This window comes from Natator depressus, chromosome 2, assembly GCF_965152275.1.
Source record: "Natator depressus isolate rNatDep1 chromosome 2, rNatDep2.hap1, whole genome shotgun sequence".
Lineage (NCBI taxonomy): Eukaryota > Metazoa > Chordata > Testudines > Cheloniidae > Natator > Natator depressus.
In genome coordinates this window covers 83,296,270-83,310,110 of record NC_134235.1, presented here as the reverse complement: position 1 = coordinate 83,310,110, position 13,841 = coordinate 83,296,270, and the positions used below count along the sequence as shown (strand labels likewise).

General features: G+C 41.4%; 1 protein-coding gene and 1 long non-coding RNA gene across 5 annotated transcripts in view; one reads left to right on the top strand and one right to left on the bottom strand.

Annotated features, from left to right (window-relative positions):
* The window catches only part of DLGAP1 (DLG associated protein 1), a 620,850-nt gene that overhangs the window by 541,568 nt on the left and 65,441 nt on the right, over nucleotides 1-13,841 (top strand). The window lies entirely within an intron of this gene.
* The window catches only part of LOC141982469 (uncharacterized), a 64,528-nt gene continuing 52,876 nt past the window's right edge, over nucleotides 2,190-13,841 (bottom strand). Inside the window, exon 3 of the long non-coding RNA XR_012638094.1 lies at nucleotides 2,190-2,286. This is a non-coding gene — a long non-coding RNA (uncharacterized LOC141982469). The remainder of the gene's footprint in view (nucleotides 2,287-13,841) is intronic.

Sequence of the window (13,841 nt, the reverse complement as noted above, 5' to 3'; positions counted from 1 at the left end):
CTGGTGAGGAAGTGCGCTGCCACGGGTGGAGAAAGGATATAGCTCCTGGCTGCAAGCCCAGGCCTGTTCAGTAGATCAAAGACTCTTCCCTTGGCCCTCATTGCAGCTGGAAAAGCAGCTGCTCCGTAGCCTGTCAGCATCCCTAGCCCCTTTCCTTCCCTGCCCCTCCCCCGCCCCAGTATTGTGTTTGTACCTTTCTTCCTTCAGTGCCCTTCCTAACTAGGTCCTTAGCAGTGGAGGATATTTTTACTTACTACTACAGTGTCACAAGATCATCTGTGCGGCAATACTGAATGCTTCACCCCTCACTGATCACAGTACTACCCCAGCCCCTGCCTCCTGTTAAGGGGGCAGGGGCACCGGAACAAGGGGGGTAGGGAGTCATGACCCCACCACTTTTTACCAGCCATAAGGGCGAGTGACGGGGGGAGGAGGTGGAGAGAGTGAGGGGGGACTCAGCAGGGAAGGGGCAACACGGGATGGGGCCATGGTTCAGGCTCCCATGACCCTCCCACTTTTAGGAAGCTTCTCGCCACTCCTGAGAGGAGGCAGGGGCTAAAAGAACAAAACAAGGTTATAGAACTACATTTTCATTTGAGTTTTGTTTTATAACCAACTAGGGACTTGCTCCAAAGGAGGATTCCATGCTGGAAAGGTGCTTTCATGACAAACCAGCATAAAATCCATACTTGAATAGCTCTTTCACACACACACACCCTCACCCCAAAAAACGTTGGTTTTTTTCGTGACTTTTTTGTTTTTGAAATATATAAATGGCTTTCTCCAAAGATGCTGCTTGTCAGTTCTATGACCTAAATTGGTTGACTGTGTCCTTTTAATGATTTCTGTCTTTATATTTGTCCTGCATGAAAGTCAAGTCGACCTGTCTGAAAACAGAGTATAGTCTGAAATAAGGTGCTTTGTTCATAATTCTCATTTACAGTGGTGTTATAAGGGATGGTTATTTTTTAAAACTCTCTGTACACTAAAGAGGAGATTTCCAAAGGCACAAATGGCAGTTGTACCCAACACCCACTGAAGATCAGTAACTGCCATTTGTGCCTTTTGAAAATCTCCCACTAATATCTTTTCTTGGTGATATTCAGACATGCACACTCCAGCTTAAAATTGCAGCTGGAGCAGCAGGCACTGGGTTTTTACATTATACTGAAACCTGCAGGTTGTTTCTGCATGGAAATAACAGAGGGCCTAAAGTATATACCACTATTCAAATTACTATAAGAGCATTGTCTCAAGATCACTGTTACCAGTGCGAGCTGCTCCGGGCTATTTAGACCAAAACCTCTTTGGGGCAGTGAGGTGGGAAACACTCATCCTTAGAGCACCCTTCCACCCACATGTAACATCACTGGTATCCTCAGCTACAGCGCCTCCTGCAGGCCATCTGCCTCTCACCTGGTCTTCTGTGACTCAGTGCTCCAGCCAAGTCACATGAAGTTCACACCTCTTCCGGAGTATCACAAATAAGTCCAAAAGAAAGTCCAAACAAATCTGAATAATTCTTCTGCTCTTTTGGGCTACTGAAGTCTTCTACTTCCACTTACAAATCCACAGGCACTTACTCTTCTCCCTGTGGGTCTCTTCCACCTGTTGTAAGCTGTAACACAGGGCTTCCCCACAGGAGCCTACTCTGTTCCCTGTGGGTTTCTCTCTGTAGAAGAGTCCTGCTTCCATTGCAATCTCTGCCTGGATTTTCTCCCTTTCCAGGGCCCATCATAGGGATCAATTCTCTCCACGTGCCTTCCTCAATCTTCCTACCCCAGACCCTTTCCAGAGAGAGCAGGAAAGAACTCCCTACCTCCTCTCTTCTGGAACTTCTTTCTTCAACTGAGCTTCCTCAGCTCAACGGTGTCTAGCTGTATCTCCTCTGGCCAGGGATAAAGGGATATATGGCATATAAGGAATAAAGGAAAAATTAGTTATCTTTCATTGTGTTGTTCATTGTAACTTACACTGTTAAACACAGTAGAACTTAATTATCTTTCATACAAATATCTCACATCATACAGCAATGTTACCGTAAAAGAAATTAGAGAAAATGAAGACAATGGACTAAGAGATTATTAATACCAGTTATAGATATTGCTGTTCTTTATCGCAGTGTGTCTCTGATGAGGTGCAGTTGTACATGGTGTTTTTGCATGTCCATGTTAATTTTTTCTCCGTCTGTTGTCCTTTGTGGGCTCTCGTCTCTCTCTTTATTATTTGTACTGCGGTAGCACCTAGGAGCTCCAGTTATGGACCAGGACCCCATTGTAGTACACACTGTGCAAACACAGAACAAAAACACAGTCTCCTAAGAGCATACAATCGCTTTCTTTTTTCTTCCCAGCTGTCTTTTCTCTGTGCCTCACTCTCCCCTTCCCAGCCCAAGTCTCTGCAGTTAATATATTTTTGCATTTACAATGCATGAAATCATTTATTATCATAAATTAATATAAAAGGAGCAACACATCAGTCTTAAGTGTTTTGTTTTCAAGAAAAATGTAATTTGTTTTAAAATATTGCACCAACAATGATTGTTTCAGCAACTTTAAAGTTAAAAAAAATCTCCTATGCTATGTACATCTGTATTTGTGTAGGTCCGAATCAAGAGCATTTAAGAATGTGATTATAGGAGTGCTGTCTAGAGTTCCCAGCCATGCTTTTAAATAGGCTTTAGAATTCAGGCATATTAATCATTACAAGAAGCTTTGAATGGGCTTCAAGGGGGTGTGGGTGTGAGGGGCTGAGTTGGTCTGAGAAGCCAACTCTAATCTTCTTGCTCTTATTATTGTCCTGATAAATCATTTATTGGGACAGCTTGTTACCAAACTCCCTTAAAGACCTATAAAATGTATTTAGCACAAAATATGGTTCTCCTAGCAATAATATTCCAGTCTGTGCTTACGCTTCTCAATACCTAAGTAATAGGTTGTGAGCGTCAGGATGTTACAGGGTACTAGGGAATGGAGTGAGGGTAGGTAGTGGTTTCTTCCCTGAAAATTTCTGTAAGAGTAAATTGTTTGTAACTTTAAGGCCCCTCATTTCTCATTTGACCTGACAAAAGAGTGCTTTTGTTTGTATGTTTTCTTGTTTTGATAGTCAATGCAAAATTCCATATAGGAGTTGCAAGACATAGGAAAATGCTACATTTTAACTTTGAGAGAATATAATGTTTTTATTTTGTCCTATCAAACTTTTTATTTGATTTTTGCTGAGTTTGGAGTAGATGTGGGGGTTGAAAGGTCTAGATTTTAAAATACTGTCTACAGAGGTTTTGTTCCCATCCGAAGATAACTATGAGCAACTCCCAGCAAAATCAAAAGGAGCTACACATACTTTTCGAAAGTCTGAATTTGGCCCTATTTTTATAGAATGTGAGCTTTTTCCCTTGCCAAAAATCCTACACTGTACAGAACCAGTTGTACATGGCACACAGTAGTATTGTTAGCCCAAATCTTCAAATACCATGGATCCGGCATCCAAAAATTTAAGAGTTATTTAAAAATCAAGAAATTAAAAAACAGTACATTCAGGGTTCTTCATATTTGCCGTCTGTTTTCTAAGCCTTTAGGATCACATTTAGGGTAATATTTTTCTCTCAACCATGAGGGCTAAAAACCTTACCTTTATTTTTTTTTTATTATTTTTTTTGAGAAAGCTGAGGTTCTCATATATTAACATAACTCCAGAAGGTCAGGGTTTAATAAAGACACCAAATATCACCATGGAAACATAGAATCATAGAAGATTAGGGTTGGAAGAGACCTCAGGAGGTCATCTAGTCCAACCCCCTTCTCAAAACAGGACCAACCCCAACAAAATCGTCCCAGACAGGGCTTTGTCAAGCCTGGCCTTAAAAACCTCTAAGAATGGAGATTCCACCACCTCCCTAGGTAACCCATTCCAGGGGTTCACCACCCTCCAAGTGAAATCATTTTTCCTAATATCCAACCCAAACCTCCCGCACTGCAACTTGAGACCATTGCTCATTGTTCTGTCATCTGCCACCACTGAGAACAGCCAAGCTCCATCCTCTTTGGAACCCCGCTTCAGGTAGTTGAAGTCTGCTATCGAATCCCCCCTCACTCTTCTCTTCTGCAGACCAAGTAAGCCCAGTTCCCTCAGTCTCTCCTCGTAAGTCATGTGCTCCAGCCCCCTAATCATTTTCATTGCCCTCCGCTGGACTCTCTCCAACTTGTCCACATCCTTTCTGTAGTGCGGGGCCAAAAAATACGCAGTACTCCAGATGTGGCCTCACCAGTGCCGAATAGAGGGGAATAATCACTTCCCTCAATCTGCTGGTAGTGCTCCTACTAATGCCGCCCAATATGCCTTTAGCCTTCTTGGCAACCAGGGCACACTTCTGACTCATATCCAGCTTCTCGTCCACTGTAATCCCCCAGTCCTTTTCCACAGAACTGCTGCTTAGCCAGTCGGTCCCCAGCCTGTAGCGGTACATGGGATTTTTCCGTCCTAAGTGCAGGACTCTGCACTTGTCCTTGTTGAACCTCATCGGATTTCTTTTGGCTCAATCCTCCAATTTGTCTAGGTCCCTCTGGACCCTATCCCTACCCTCCAGCATATCTACCTCTTCCCCCCCCCCCCCCAGCTCAGTGTCATCTGCGACCCTGCTGAGGCTGCAATCCCTTTCATCATCCAGATAATTAATGAAGACAATGTTGAACAAAACTGGCCCCAGGATCAATCCCATGGGGCACTCCGCTTGATACCGGCTGCCAACTAGATATCAAGCCGTTGATCAGTCCCTATTGTGCCCGACGATCTAGCTAGCTTTCTATCCACCTTATAGTCCTTTCATACAATCCATAATTTTTTAGCGTGCTGGCAAGAATACTGTGGGAGACTGTAGCAAAAGCTTTGCTAAAGTCAAGGTATATCACGTCCACTGCTTTCCCCATATCCGCAGAGCCAGTTATCTCATCATAGAAGGCAATCAGGTTGGTCAGGCATGACTTGCCCTTGGTGAATTCATGATGACTGTTCCTGATCACCTTCCTCTCCTCCCAGTGCTTCAAAATGGATTCCTTCAGGACCTGCTCCATGATTTTTCCAGGGACTGAGGTGAGGCTGTAGTTCCCCAGATTCTCCTTATTCCCTTTTTTAAAATGGGCAGTATATTTGCCTTTTTCCAATCATCCAGGACCTCCCCCAATCGCCACAAGTTTTCAAAGATAATGGCCAATGGCTCTGCAATCACATCAGCCAACTCCCTCAGCACCCTCAGATGCATTAGATCCAGACCCATGGACTTGTGCATGTCCAGCTTTTCTAAATAGTCCTTAACCTGTTCTTTCACCAGTGAGGGCTGCTCACCTCCTCCCCATACTGTGCTGCCCAGTGCAGCAGTCTGTGAGCTGACCTTGTCTGTGAAGACAGAGGCAAAAAAAGCATTGAGTACTTCAGCTTTTTCCACATCATCTGTCAGGAGGTTGCCTCCCCCATTCAGTAAGGAATTAAGAATGTTAGGAAGCATGGATGAATTCTACTATGTTTCCTATAATGTCATGTCTATTTATAGTAATTTGATCTAGTATGTAGTCCACACTGAGGAGAAGGGTCACAACAAGCTTTGTGTAGTTGGTGTGTAACATTGTCATGAAGCAAGTTTCATATTGAAACAGACAGGTCCTGGCAAATGGTTAGATAAATGCAAAAGTATACATAGAGAAATCAAAATATACATTTAGAGGGCATATACCTTTAATTTGCACATATCATCAACAGCTGGATTATGTGAAGCACCTGTATCTAGTGTATATTATTTAGTGTATCTAGTGTATATAATTTAGTGATTTTTTTTTCTGTACTTTCAGACAGCAACAACAAATGAGATTATGGTAGAAAATTGACATCACATCACATTGACACATAACTGGGCAAATATTGCAAAAAGTATTTGCAAACATTTATTTAAATATAAACCTTATAAACGTGACAGCTGCACCTGCACAGTAAAGGTTGAATTTTTTCACTTCAAGCAGGGATTCAACATCTTTGTTCTATGGATGAAAAATACAGCATATCCTCCCAACATTACAGCGCTTTCCGTTTAGAACAAATTTTCAGATAATTTACAAGTAAATCTGTTAATTAGTTTAGGAATTAAAATTAATTTTAAAATGGGTCCTTTAAGAAATTAAGCACTTGGTCACCGACCATTTTTGTTGTCCTGAGTTATCTTAACAGAATAATACGAATGCTGCAGACTTCCCATATAGTTTAAACCAACTGAAATATTATTCATAGGCTACATTTGAAGGGTCTTTTTAGGTTTAACGTTAATTTTCTCATGTTCTTAGTATTGCCAACTCCCCAAAACTTCAAAATTCATAAGTCAGCCTCCCCTCCCCTCATACACACACACACACACACACACACACACAGGAAAACAGTATTTTTTGTCTGTCTTTTAATATTTGAATTCCCCTGCCCATCCCCACTGCAGGAGCTCTTGCTGGAAGATCCAACTGAAATCCAATTATAAAGATTTGTATATAATGTTGCCTTTTGGTGCGAAGCTTCTGGCTTCCCACCAAACCCCAAAATACTAATTAATTCATTCTGCTCACATCTGTTTTCCCTCAGCAACTAATTATGCACCCTCCAGCAACTTCTCCCCCCCGCCCCCCCCCCCACAATTCTCACATCAGCCCCAGGTCTGCCCCTTGCCCCCAACACACCTGTGCTCCTCCTGCAGCTCCAGGGGTTCTTCTCCCTCCTGCCCCCCGCCCCCTTTGCAGGCCTGGAATTGCAGTAATGAAGAGGGGAGGAACAGAGAGACCCATTTTTCACAGTAGGGGATGGGTGAGGAGGGGAAAAGAACCATTCTGACATGTGGAGCCCTTTCTTCTCCCTCCTTTGCCTTGCCTGCTCATGAAAATGGTATTGGCTGCTCCCTCCTCTATCCCAAAACTCCTCTGGCTTCTGATGGGAGGGGGCAGAGCTCTGTCTGCCTCTGCAGCAGCTCTGATTGGCTGCTCTTCCCCCGGAGGTGGGGAAGGGAGGAAGGTGGCCAGTCAGAGGGTATTTCTATGATTGGGAGAGTGGCTTCAGCAGGGCTTGAAATCACATTTTGTAGAGTTGGTGACGCAGAATCTCTCCGCAAAGGTTGACGCATAATCTTCAACTACAGAGGATGCCATGAAGAGCTGCCATTTTCAGAAAGAGCTTCCATCCCATTGCTCTCAATAGGCCAGGAGTCTCAGGTGGCCCTTTTAAGAAAGGTACCTATCTCCCATTATTCTCAATGGGACTGACTGGTGAGCTCTACCTCCTGACAACATGTGAGCTCAACAAGTGAGGGCAGCTTGGCTTCACTGTCACTGGGAGGCAGTGGCCAAGTCCCCTTGAGAACCTTGGGAGACAGCAGTTACTTTGAATGACAGCAATTCTTCGTGAGTTGCTTGGAAGGCAGTGACTTTATGCACCAGCCACTGCTGACAGATAAACTATCACTTTTCAAAAATGACGGTGAAAAATGACCATTCATCCTAAAAATATTTTTATTAACTACTCACTGCACAAGATCTACTCAAAAGGAAGCAAAGATATGTGAGTGTGTGCAAGTGGAATATGATGGAGGGAGAAACTGGTGTATACACAGAGGAATGTAAGGAGGTGCAAGGGGCACAGAGTAAGAGTGGGAGGCAGGCGAGAAAAAATCTAACGTGTCTTTAAAATCTGTTCAATCTAATCTGGGTCCACAAGCATTAAAATGCCATCATGACAAGAACATGGCTATTGCATGGTGTCACTGCAGGGTAGAGGTTAGGTTATTTGGTGCCCACCAGTGCCTTCCATTCCTTAACATATTTGGATTTATTTTAGGTTTTAGCGTTAACTTTGAATTTCCTGAGGTTTATAATGCTTGGTTTGGGGATAATTACAATGTGTTTTACCCTAAATCACTGATATGCCCTCTCAGCCTTAACTCTTCCTTAGCGTACGTTTTATCTGGGAATTAATAAAAAGGATGAATTTGTTTGACAGTATTTCTGACCTGTCATGTATTTTCCACAAATGTTTGTTTAAGTATAAGCTGGTTCTCAGAAAGCCAAAATGTCTCACAACAACTTGAGGGGAATGTGTGTTCATGCTAGGGCTGTTCTTGCAGCCATTTTGAAGCCGAAACAGTCCCATGTAATAAAGAGGACCAGTCACACACCACAAATACTCAATACTCCAAGATATAACTAAAGTGAATAGTTTGAGAACAACCTCTAATCTGAAATAGCTCCACACAAAGTGTACATGGAATGATTCTGAATAACAAACACAAATATCTAAGTATTTTTGCTCATAATTTGTAAAAAAAAAAAAAAATTAACAAATTATTTGTTTACGAAAAGTTTTCCCAGCTATACACTTAATGTAGTTTTACTGCCATGCACAGCCTTCCAAGTTCCAACAAATATTGTTGCTCATCGTTTTTCCGTGCTTTTAAAAATGACAAAAGGAAACTGTAGAACCTCAAAAGTGCTGTAGTGCACACATTCATTAAATCCTTAAAATGTGTGGCCTTATATTGTATATTTAAAGTGTTAAAGTTCTTATGATTATCTTTACAGAGGGCACATGGCTAAAAGACTCTGAATCTTGTATAGATATAATGCTGTATTTGAACTCACTTAGATTCATAGTTTGTATTAATTAGTCCCACAAGTTGTCCTACACAGTCCAAATTTTTAACAGCTCGTGGGGTTTGTTCACTCCCTGAAATATCAAACAGTTTATATCCTCCATCTGAAATACTCACTCTTTTGTTTTTCAACTAGTGATAACTAGTAGCTGGTATTGCTCACTTCTGAAACAAATTAAAGGTAGGGAATATAGTGAACCAGAGAAAAATGCATTAGGTGGTGGTGTGGGGCAGAATGCTTTGCATTTTGTGCGATGTATCCTTTGCAACCTGGGACTGTTCATTATTATTTTTCAGTGTATTGAGAGGGGAGTGTATTTAGGTAGCTATTTGAACAAATGTCTCAGAGGAGAAATGGTAATAAAATAATGATCTCACCATGCTAGCAGTGAAGAGGTGACTTATGTGCTAACATATTGAATTTTTTTTTTGAGAAAGCTTCAGTTATTGCCATTTTCATGACACTCATGACTTCTAGGGAATGTGGTTTTTAGAGGATACTGTTGAAAACCAGACATAAACTGCAGGACCCAATAGTACAACTTCTCAAGGGCCTGCAGAAACAATGATGTCTTGCTCTACAAGCTGTCTGTCGTTTGCCAAGTGTAATTCAAACTCTTACTTTGCACATTCTGACCACGTCTACAATCCAGGGGCTACAGCACTGCAGCTATGCTGTCACAGCACCATAGTGCAGATGCTTCCGACCTAGACAGAAGGGGATTTTCCATCAATGTAGGTAATCCACCTTTGTAGCAAGGTTGCCAGAAGAATTCTTCCATTGACCTAGCTGCGTCTACACTGAGTTAGCTTAAGTCCAGTGCTCAGGGGGTGTGAATTTTTCACACCCCCGAACAACATAGCTAGTTTTAAATTTTAAGCATAGCTCTAAATTTAAAGTGTAGAGCAGGGGTTTGAAACGTAAGATGGGACAGAAATGAGATGCTGGCAGACCGGAGGGGCAAGCAGCCCCTTCACTGACCCATCTGACTCCCCCAAGTACTCTAACACATTTTCCCCTCCGAATAGCCTGGTGACACTCTGGAAACCAGATAGCATAGTAACACATTCACCTGTTTAGATTGTAAGCCCTTCCAGCAGGGAACTCTCTTTTTGATATTTGTACAGTACTCAGCACAATAGAGCCCGGTTCCTGATTGGGACTTCAGGCACTATCATAGTACAAATATTTACTTCTATTAATAATAATAAAACACATAGTTACACACCACTTCCAGTGACCCGTCACCAAAATACCCCATTCCATTTCCCAGTTATGTTTCCCCAGAGTAGCCCTTTCCACTCCATGGTAAGCCTTGCTTAAATCAGCTCCTCTGGACATCAATAATAATCATCCCAATTTCCAAACCCTCCTATGCTCTACTATAACCCACCTCCACACACACCTTTCACTGATGTAACTTTAAGAAAGACGTCAGTTTATAGGGGGCAAATGTTTGGTCATTTTAGGTACAGGACCTACAATTTTGGTTTTGTTGTTTGTAGGTTACATGTTGATTATTTACTAAATGTGGAGCTGGTACACTGGGTTATTTCTTCACTCAAGTTTTGTGGTTCTTTAGGCACGTTGCCTTGTTTGATTGAAACATATTTTTAGTTATCCTCTGTAAAGATGCCCAGATGCTTTGGGGCATGTGTTCCTATAATAAATAGTAGTATTATCATAATGAACTATTATTCCCATTGGAGAACATAAATACTGTAGACCAAGTTTAAGTGCATACCCACTTTCTCATTAGAGTCTTTATATTTCCATGCGGCACAGATTTAAGTCCGTGAAATGACCACTGTCTTTATGTTAAAAAACTAATGAGAGTCCACTACATTATACACGCTGGGCCTGATTCTGATCTTCTATGCTTAATTTACACTGGTGTAATTCCACTGATTTCAGTTGATTTATTCCTAGTGTACATGAGATCAAAGCCAGGCCTACTGCTCTTGATTCGTTTTACTGAAAGAGCCTAATTTTGATCACATGTACACGAGGAATAAATCAGCGGAATTACACCAATGCAAATTAAGTATAAGGAGATCAGAATCAAGATGAGTTTAATAGCACTAGTGTACTAGCACACTAGTATTAGTGTACTAAAGGAAATGCAGAACTGCTAGGAGAAATTACTTGGCAGAAGTTGAAGCACCAGACATACAGAAATGTTTGCTCTGAAATTCCAGAGACTTAACCGTCCCTTTGGTTTTCTGGAATGCTTTGATTTAGTCATGTGGGGTGGAAATAGTCTGTAACATCAAAAGGGTACTTGGAATAATACCTCTTGTGCAGTTACAGGATATGTGAAATGAATTAAGTGTCAGTGAACTTCAGCGTGACAGCAAATGTGTATATATAGTATTAAAGACAGTTAGGAAAAGTTTGGTTATCTCCAAATGTGGAAGTATTTATAATCAACATATCTTTATATAGCACCTTTCCTCCAAAGCATTTTACAAAATCTATAATCTCTAGGTGCATAATATAGAATATAGGCTATATTGGAGAATCTATTACAGGCACACATCGGAGTAGTTTCACTTCCTCTACCTGGGTGCAACGGCAAACCAGGCAGTTATAGTTTTCTGAGTGCAAAGTTAACATGCAAAAAAGACTTGTTCTTAGTGCAGCCAAATTAAAGTACTGGTATTATTAATTTTAAAAATAAATAATACAAGACTTCTTTGCAGGTGCAATTTCGACTCCCAAAACTTGCATATACAAAATGAATGGTACACAAATTTGAGGGTACTGTTTTTGTATATTTAACTGTCTGACCCACCATGACTCATAAATTAGTCCTGTTATCTGACTCTGATTTACTGACACTGGTGACAGCTATTTCAGTTTGTTTTCCACTATGAGGCTGACACTGTTGTTTCTAGGATGATGACTAAGAATAAAAATCACAGAAAAAGTGCACTGCTTAGAAGCTTTAAAATTGAGTGCTACAAAGGTAGAATAAAAACTGAGTAATCCCCAGAAATATGTGCTAAACATCCCAACTCCCGACTAACTAGGCTGCAGAGGGTATTCAGTGGGTATTTCCTTCTTGCAAAAATGGCATAGGCACCTAACTCCCAAGAGAGGGTTTGCAGCTAAGAATCTCAAGCAGACAGAGGGAGGCACCTCCAGGCAGCCCAAATTTAGGTACCAAACTCCCTCCGAAGATTGATAAGTCACACCGTGCGTAAATTTCTTTGTGAATCTCTATGGGACCCAATCTCCCCTTGATACATGCACATTAATGCTAGTACTTACATTTTCTCTCATTTCTACAGCACTTTTCATCCTGAAGGATCCCAAAACTCTGTAAAAATTTAGTAAACGAATAAACTCCAAAGAGGAACAATCTGACTCCGCACTGCAATGCAGTCATTTATATTACAAAATGGAAATTGGCAGTAACTGAGCCCAGTGTCAGCTGAAATTATAATATTGGTGGTAGTGGTGATTTGCAGAAGGACAGGAAGACGACTTCTGGCCAATATTTTCAAAAGTGTGTAAGGATTTGGGGTGACCCATTTGTTGAGTGCTCAACTTGACACACATTAAATGGGCCTGCCTTTGCCCCTTTAAGAGGTCTCCAGTCCGGCACCCTAAAACTGAGGTACCCCAAATCATTAGCCGCTTCTGAAAATCTTGGCATTTGGGCTTTGACACTTCGGATGGACTAAAAAAGTGTGAAATGGGAATTAGAGGGGGAAGTTGCAGTAGTCTTTAGGCTTGGAAAAAAGGTCAAGCAAAGCTTGGGAAAAAAGGTCGTAGCTGGAAAAAAAAAAGGTAAGTTGTAAAGAAAGAATACTGGGATTTGGTACATGCTAGATCTATTGGTACATGCTAGATCTACATGGAGGAGAGCCTGGGTGGCTGAGATAATAGTGGCTTTGTCAACATCAATGGCCATATTGATGGAGGAGGAGAAAGAATCTAGGAGGAAAGATTAGGAGATCAATGTTAGCCATATTAAATGTCAGAAAGCAGTGGAGATCCGGGAAGAAACGTTGGAAAGAAATGAAGTGATGCAAGCCTGGACAGAGAGGGAGAAGTCAGGACAGGAGAGGTGCATTTGAAAGTCATTGATGTAAAGGCGATAGCAGCAGTCATGGGAGAGGATGTAGTGCATGTGATCTCTAAGAACAGACAGACTGTGACACTGAGTTATGAGGGTTTAGTTTCTGTTGTAGCCCAAATATGGTCTTTTTGTTTGCTTAAAACCTTGTTAGAGTGGGGAAACCAGAGTCCTGGCAATAACAGTCAGGAGAAAAGGGGTGTGGGTGTGTCATATTTTTGTAGCTGGAGCCTACTGACAGATTTTGACAGTTTGCAGACACATACTATCTAACAAAAACTACAAGGAAATATTTCTTTAACCACAATTTCTTCTAAACATCTCTGGATGTAACTTACAGAAAGTGTTATTAATTAAATAATAGTCTTTTACAAATTATTTTCAATGTAGTAGGGGGTAGTCTGTCAAATAATAAACACTCCTGTGTCATGAAACATGTCAAAAAGAAACCTACAGCTTCCTTTGTACCTCTCTGTTAGTCTTTTTAACATTTCTTTATTGAGTAGAGTATACAAGGAGTGGCTTAGAGATTACAACTGCATGTAGCAGGAAATAAATTTTACAAACATAAGCCACAAACTACAAAGGCTCCTTGTGGATATAAGACTCTCCCAGTTCAGAGTCCCAATGACTTTAGTGGAACTCTGCACAGGCAAATCCTTACTTCTGCCTAGAGCCCTTGGCAGGACCAAAGCAATGTGCGGAATAGTCTATTTGATATCATTATATCTAGACAAGAATTAAAATGCTTTTGAAAGTCAAACCCGCTTTTCCTTGATAACACACTTCTGAACTCTATTTATAAACCATTGAGGCCTTTTCTGATTTGTGTTGCTGTACGAGACATAAAATTGCACAAGAAGAAACAGAAAATTCTCAATATAATTTAGTCCAAAATAATATTAATCTCATAACTCATCATATGACCAGATTCACCTACATCAGGGGTTCTCAAACTGGAGGTTGGGACTCCTCAGGGAGGGGGTCGGGAGGCTATTACATGGGGGGGGGGGAGGGGTCGCAAACTGTCAGCCTCCACCCTGAGCCCTGCTTTGCCTCCAGCATTTATAATGGTATTAAATATAAAAAAG